The 7,659-nt window shown below is 37.6% G+C and overlaps 1 non-coding gene across 1 annotated transcript; it reads right to left on the bottom strand.

Moving 5' to 3' along the window:
• Positions 1-6,814: 6,814 nt before the first annotated feature.
• LOC126082305 (U6 spliceosomal RNA) lies at positions 6,815-6,917 on the bottom strand. The gene has a single exon (XR_007518542.1). It is a non-coding gene; the product is annotated as a U6 spliceosomal RNA (small nuclear RNA).
• Between the last annotated feature and the right edge of the window lie 742 nt (positions 6,918-7,659).

Here is a 7,659-nt window from a genome sequence, read left to right as displayed (position 1 = left end):
ATATTTGTGTTTTCCATGTCATTGGCTTCTTATGTTATTTCCTTTCTTCTACATTTCATTTAATTTTCATGTTCTTTCTAACTTTGTAAGGTGAAAATTCAGATAATATATTTTAGGCATTTCTTCCATTCTATTATAAAAATTTTTATTATAATAATTTAAAACTATATATTTCTAAAAGCACAGTTTTATTTGTATCCTACAAATTTTTATATGCAGTGTTGTTATTATGTTCCTTTAAAAATATTTTCTAATTTACCTGTGATTTCTTCCTTGAACAATGAGCGTTAATTAAAAATGAGATTTTTGTTGTTGTTGCTATTGTTTTGTTTTTCCAAATACGTGAGGCTTTGTTAGATTGTGCTACATTTCTTGAAGAAACATCACATCTTTACAAAGCTGATGTTTTGAATAGTATTTTTTAAAAATAAGTTTGGAATAGGAAATGAGAGTGACATTGTCTGATGTGATTCTGAGGTTTGAGAGGTAGTACAGTGTGCAACAGGCACATAAACGCCCCATTATTAGTAAATCATGGTTATAAAAATGTAATGAAAATATTACTTTTCTTTAACCGATGTGTGTGTGTGTGTGTGTGTGTTTTAAAGAGATAGTATGTGATTAGGACATAAATACTTATGAAACTTTTTGGACCTAACTAATACAGGACTATTAAGTAGTTTTCTGAGCCCAGAGGAATCATAAAAAAATTACTAAAACACTAAGAGCATTGTGAACTGAGAAAGTTCGGAGACCTCTGGAATAGCCTGATAACTATTAATTAAATTGATTCATCATTAAAATAGCTGCCCACAAATAAAACTGTAAGCTAAGATTTTTTTCAGTTTTAAATTCTTCCAAACAGTTAAGGAAAAAGCAATATCAATCTTACAAAAACTCTTCCAGAGAGTAGAAAGAAAAAAGAGTATTTCTAATCATTTTATATAGCATTCACTTGATTTTGCAAAACTTTGTAGGGACATTATAGGGAAAGAAAATTATACACCAATTTATCTTATGAACATAGACAAAATTCCTTAATAAAATATTAAGTCAAATTCAGTAATAACCCATAGCCATTCAGTTGATTCCGACTCAGAGTGACCCTACAGGACAGAGAACTGCCCCATAGGGTTTCCAAGGAGCAGCTGGTAGACTCGAATTGCCGACCTTTTGGTTAGCAGCCATAGCTCTTAACTATCGTGCCACCAGGGCTCCAAAACAGGTGGATGAAAATACATCACAAACAAGTGTTGTTTATTCTGCCTATACAAGGTTATTTTGAGTTTCAACAATTAACACAATTTAACAAATTAACAACAAAGAAAAAAATGAATTACAGATGGATCACATATATAAATGCAACAGGAAAGCAATAAAGTTTCAGAGGAAAACTTAGATGAACATTTTTGTGGCACTACAGTAGACCAAGATTTATAGCCAGGATGCAAAAATTGTTAGCCATTGAAAGATGGAACTTCTGCTTATAAAAATAAGAACTTCCGATTATAAAATAAACCATTAAGAGAGTAGAAAGTCAATGCACAGATAGAGGATTTATTCCCAATAATATGTCTGACAAAATACTCAAAGACATAATACATAGAGAATTCACAGAAACATACCTGATAGAACATACACTAAATTTCTCTGATCATTTGGTAAATGCAAGTTAAAACTACCATTATAAAAAAAAAAATCCACCCTAATGGTGAAGTTAAATAATGAAAATAAGACAAAAAAATACTAATTCTTGGTAAGAATATGGAGAACGATAATTTTTATACATTGTTGGAGGGAGTGTAAATTGGTGCAACTAGTATGGACTTCTGTTTTCCAGTCCCCACTAAAACTGGAAATACACACATTTTCTACGATCCAGGATTTCTCCTAGACTTATACCCAAAAGAAATATACACAGAAGTTTGTCAAAAGATATGTATTAGAATGTTCATAGAAGCTGCATTATTTGAAATAGCTAAAAACCAGGAAATTAACCAAATACATATCAATAATAAAACTAAAAAAAAAAAAACCCTTTGCCATGAAGTCGATTCCAACTCATAAAGACCCTATAGGACAGAGTAGAATTTCCCCATAGGGTTTCCAAGGAATTGCTGTTGGATTCGAACTGCTGACCTTTTGGCTAGCAGCCTGAGCTCTTAACCACTGCGCTAGCAGGGCTCTGTATCAATAATAGAATAGATAAATAAATTAGATTATTGTCACACAAATTATATAGCAATGAGAATGAACTACCTAAATCGTACAACAATATGCTTCAACAATATTGCTGAATCTCGCTAATGCAATTTGAATGGAAGAGGCCAAACAAATGAATATAGTATGTGTGGTTCCATTCATATATAGTGCAAAGCTGGCAAAACGAATGTTTGGTTTTCGAAGTCAGGATTGTGGTTGCTCTTTCATGGGGTAGTAATTGGAAGGAAACGTGAAAGGTGATTTCTGAGGCGTAGTTAATATTCCATTTCTTGATTTTTGTGCTATTTACATGGGCATATCGGTTTTTAAAAATTCATCCTAATCTCTCTACCTCCACTCTTAATCTTATGCTGACGAAGCACACCATATATAATTCATACCTAGTTATGTCAATGCCCTGGTCAGAACACTTGGGAGAATAACTCAGTCACATTTTTTCCTGATGCTTCTTTTACTGGAATGACCTTACTCACACCTGACTCTAATTCTTATTTCTTCCAAAGACTCAGATCAAGTGCCCATACTTCCAAGTGGCCATCATGTTTTCAGACCACTCTGTGCTTGCCCGTGTGTGGACCACAATGTGGTGTATTATACTGAATACAAAAATTTCAAATTCAAAGGAAAGAAAGACTTGGCTCTCTATGAATCAATTCAGTAACATTTATCTTTTTTTGTGTGTGTGTTATTATATTTTTTTGTTGTGCTTCAGATGAAAGTTTACAGAACAAATTAGTTTTTCATTAAACAATACACGTATTGTTTTGTGACATTGGTTGCTAACGCCATGACGTGTCAACCTTCTCACCTTTTGACCTTGGGTTCCCCATTTCCTTTTGGCAAAATTTCCAGCCCCTTCCTGCCTTTTTGTCTTTGCCCTTGAGCTGGTGTGCCCATTTGGTCTCGTATATGTGGTTGAGCTACATTTGTTTTATTTTTTATTTTTATTGTGCTTTAAGTGAAAGCTTACAAACCAAGTCAGTCTCTCATACAAAATTTATATACGCCTTGCTGTATACTCCTAGTTGCTCTCTCTCTAATGAGACAACACACTCCTTCCCTCCACTCTCTATTTTCCTGACCATTCAGCCAACTTCTGACCCCCTCTGCCCTCTCATCTTCTCTCCGCACAGGAGCTACCCACATAGTACCATGTGTCTACTTGATCCAGGAAGTTCACTCCTCACCAGTATCATTTTCTATCCCATAGTCCAGTCCAATCCCTGTCTGAAGAGTTGGCTTTGGGAATGTTTCCTGTCTTGGGCTAACAGAAGGTCTGGGGACCATGACCTCCGGCATCCTTCTAGTCTCATGTCAAACCATTAAGTCTGGTCTTTTCTATGAGAATTTGAGGTCTGCATCCCACTGCTCTCCTGCTCCCTCAGGGGTTCTCTGTTGCGTTTCCTGTCAGGGCAGACATCGGTTGTAGCTGGGCACCATCTAGTTCATCTGGTCTCAGGCTGGTATAGTCTCTGGTTTATGTGGCCCTTTCTGTCTTTTGGGTTCATAATTACCTTGTGTCTTTCGTGTTCTTCATTCTCCTTTGCTCCAGGTGGGTTGAGACCAATTGACGCATCTTAGATGGCCACTTCCTAGCGTTTAAGACCCAGATGACACTCTCCAAAGTGGGAGGCAGAGTGTTTTCTTAATAGATTTTATTATGGCAGTTGACTTAGATATCCCCTGAAACCATGGTGCCCAAACCCACGCCCCTGCTACGCTGGCCTTGGAAGCGTTCCGTCTATTCAGGAAACTTCTTTGCTTTTGGTTTAGTCCAGTTGTGCTGACCTCTCCTTTATCGTGCGTTGTCTTTCCCTTCACATAAAATAGTTCTTAACTGCTATCTAATTAGTGAAAACCCCTCTCCCTCCCTCCCCACTCTCGTAACCATCAAAGAATATTTTCTTCTCTGTTTAAACTATTTCTTGAGTTCTTATACTAGTGGTCTTATATAATATTTGTCCTTTTGCAACTGACTAATTTCACTCAGCATAATGTCTTCCAGATTCCTCCACGTTATGAAATGTTTCATGGATACGTCATTGTTCTTTATCAATGCATAGTATTCCATTGTGTGAATATACCATGATTTATTTATCCATCATCCATTGATGGGCACCTTGGTTGCTTCCATATCTTTGCTCTTTTAAACAGTGCTGCAATGAACATGGGTGTGCATATATCTGTTCGTGTAAAGACTCTTATTTCTCTAGGATATATTCCGAGGAGAGGGATTGCTGGATCCTATGGTAGTTCTATTTCTAGCTTTTTTTTTTAATTAACTTTTACTGAGCTTCAAGTGAATGTTTACAAATCAAGTCAGACTGTCACATATAAGTTTATATACACCTTACTCCGTACTCCCACTTGCTCTCCCCCTAATGAGTCAGCCCTTCCAGTCTCTCCTTTCGTGACAATTTTGCCAGCTTCCAACTCTCTCTATCCTCCCATCCCCCCTCCAGACAGGAGATGCCAACACAGTCTCAAGTGTCCACCTGATACAAATAGCTCACTCTTCATCAGCATCTCTCTCCTACCCACTGTTCAGTCCCTTTCATGTCTGTTGAGTTGTCTTCGGGAATGGTTCCTGTCCTGGGCCAACAGAAGGTTTGGGGACCATGACCACCGGGATTCCTCTAGTCTCAGTCAGACCATTCAGTATGGTCTTTTTGTGAGAATTTGGGGTCTGCATCCCACCAACCTCCTGCTCCCTTAGGGGTTCTCTATTGTGCTCCCTGTCAGGGCAGTCATCGGTTGTGGCCGGACACCAACTAGTTCTTCTGGTCTCAGGATGATGTAGGTCTCTGGTTCATGTGGCCCTTTCTGTCTCTTGGGCTCTTAGTTATCGTGTGACCTTGGTGTTCTTCATTTTCCTTTGATCCAGGTGGGTTGAGACCAATTGATGCCTCTTAGATGGCCGCTTGTTAGCATTTAATACCCCAGATGCCACATTTCAAAGTGGGATGCAGAATGTTTTCATAATAGAATTATTTTGCCAATTGACTTAGAAGTCCCCTTAAACCATGGTCCCCAAACCCCTGCCCTTGCTCCACTGACCTTTGAAGCATTCAGTTTATCCCGGAAACTTCTTTGCTTTTGGTCCAGTCCAGTTGAGCTGACCTTCCATGTATTGAGTATTGTCCTTCCCTTCACCTAAAGCAGTTCTTATCTACTAATTAATCGGTAAAAAACTCTTTCCTACCCTCCCTCCCTCCCCGCCTCATAACCACAAAAGTATGTGTTCTTCTCAGTTTATACTATTTTTCAAGATCTTATAATAGTGGACTTATACAATATTTGTCCTTTTGCCTCTGACTAATTTCACTCAGCATAATGCCTTCCAGGTTCCTCCATGTTATGAAAGGTTTCACAGATTCGTCACTGTTCTTTATCGATGTGTAGTATTCCATTGTGTGAATATACCACAATTTATTTAACCATTCATCCGTTGATGGACACCTTGATTACTTCCAGCTTTTTGCTATTGTAAACAGAGCTGCGATAAACATGGGTGTGCATATATCTGTTCGTGTGAAGGCTCTTATTTCTCTAGGGTATATTCCAAGGAGTGGGATTTCTGGGTTGTATGGTAGTTCTATTTCTAACTGTTTAAGATAACGCCAGATAGATTTCCAAAGTGGTTGTACCATTTTACGTTCCCACCAGCAGTGTATAAGTGTCCAGTCTCTCCACGACATCTCCAACATTTATTATTTTGTGTTTTTTGCATTAATGCCAGCCTTGTTTGAGTGAGTTGGAATCTCATTGTAGTTTTAATTTGCATTTCTCTAATGGCTAATTGGAAACCCCGGTGGCGTAGTGGTTAAATGCTATGGCTGCTAAGCAAAGGGTCGGCAGTTCAAATCCACCAGGCGCTCCTTGGAAACTCTATGGGGGCAGTTCTACTCTGTCCTATAGGGTCGCTATGAGTCGGAATTGACTCGACGGCACTGGGTTTGGTTTTTTTTTTTTTTTTTTGGTTTAATGGCTAATGATCATGAGCATTTCCTCATGAATCTATTAGCTACCTGAATATCTTCCGTAGTGAAGTGCCTGTTCATATCCTTTGCCCATTTTTTAATTCAGTTATTTGTCTTTTTGTTGTTAAGTTTTTGCAGTATCGTGTAGATTTTAGAGATCAAGCACTGATCAGAAATGTCATAGCTAAAAACTTTTTCCCAGTCTATAGTTAATCTTTTTACTCTTTTGGTAAAGTCTTTGGCTAAGCATAGGTGTTTGATTTTTAGAGGCTCCCAGTTATCTAATTTCTCTTCTGCATTGGTAGTAATGTTTCGTATACTGTTTATGTCATGTATTAGGGCTCCTAGCATTGTCCCTATTTTTTCTTCCATGTTCTTTATCATTTTAGATTTTATATTTAGGTCTTTGATCCATTTTGAGTTAGTTTTTGTGCATGGAGTGAGGTATGGGTCTTGTTTCATTTTTTTGCAGATGCATATCCAGTTATGCCAGCACCATTTGTTAAAAAGACTGTCTTTTCCCCATTTAACTGCTTTGGGGCCTTTGTCAAATATCAACTGCTAATATGTGGATGGATTTATGTCTGGATTCTCAATTTTGTTCCACTGGTAAAAATATGGAACGCTTCATGAATTTGCGTGTCATCCTTGTGGAGGGGCCATGCTAACCTTCTCTGTATTGTTCCAATTTTAGTATGTGCTGCTTAAGCAAGCACAACATGTATCTTAAAGAGACCAAAAATATGTTTTATTTACCCTTTTTATTTATTTAAGATCTGTGTTTAAACCAGATCCCCATGCTTAAATTTCAGTATTTAGAAATTGTATGGAAAATATTGTCCCTATCCTTGTACATGAAAGAATGATTTAGTGTTCTCCTTAGTATTTTTTGCTTTTGCTATTCATCTTTTTTTTTTTAAACCCAATTTATTTGCAGGATCTAGCCTTTATAAGTGGAATGTTGTCGTGTTCTTGGTTCATTGTGAATAGACACAAACAAAATGATTTCCGTTTGATTTATGTTTAACGTAAACTGTATAAGGAGCCCTGGTGGTGCAGTGGTTAATAACCAGTAGGTCGGCAGTTTGAATCCACCAGCTGCTCCACAGGAGAAAGACATGGTGTTCTACTTCTATAAAGATTACAGCTTTGGAGACCCTATGGGGCAGCTATACACTGTCCTGTAGAGTCACTGTGAGTCAGAATTCACTTGATGGCAGTGGGTATAAGCTCTATGCTCATTGCATTTTCCTTAAGTTCACTTGTGTGACAACAATAATCTTGCCAACCTACAGCACATTTAGCAGGTCTACTTAAAATTACTTAGGGGAGAAGAAATATGAATATATCTAAACTGGAGGAAGTTATTTTATTCCTCAGTCCAAATTTGGGGTATGGGTGTAACATAGAGTCCTGGTGGTGCAAACCACATGTTCAGCTGCTCACTGAAAAGTTG

The sequence above is a fragment of the Elephas maximus genome, chromosome 8, assembly GCF_024166365.1.
Source record: "Elephas maximus indicus isolate mEleMax1 chromosome 8, mEleMax1 primary haplotype, whole genome shotgun sequence".
NCBI classification, from domain to species: Eukaryota; Metazoa; Chordata; class Mammalia; order Proboscidea; family Elephantidae; genus Elephas; species Elephas maximus.
Note: the sequence above shows the minus strand (reverse complement) of the source record. Positions and strands in the feature narration are given on the sequence as shown.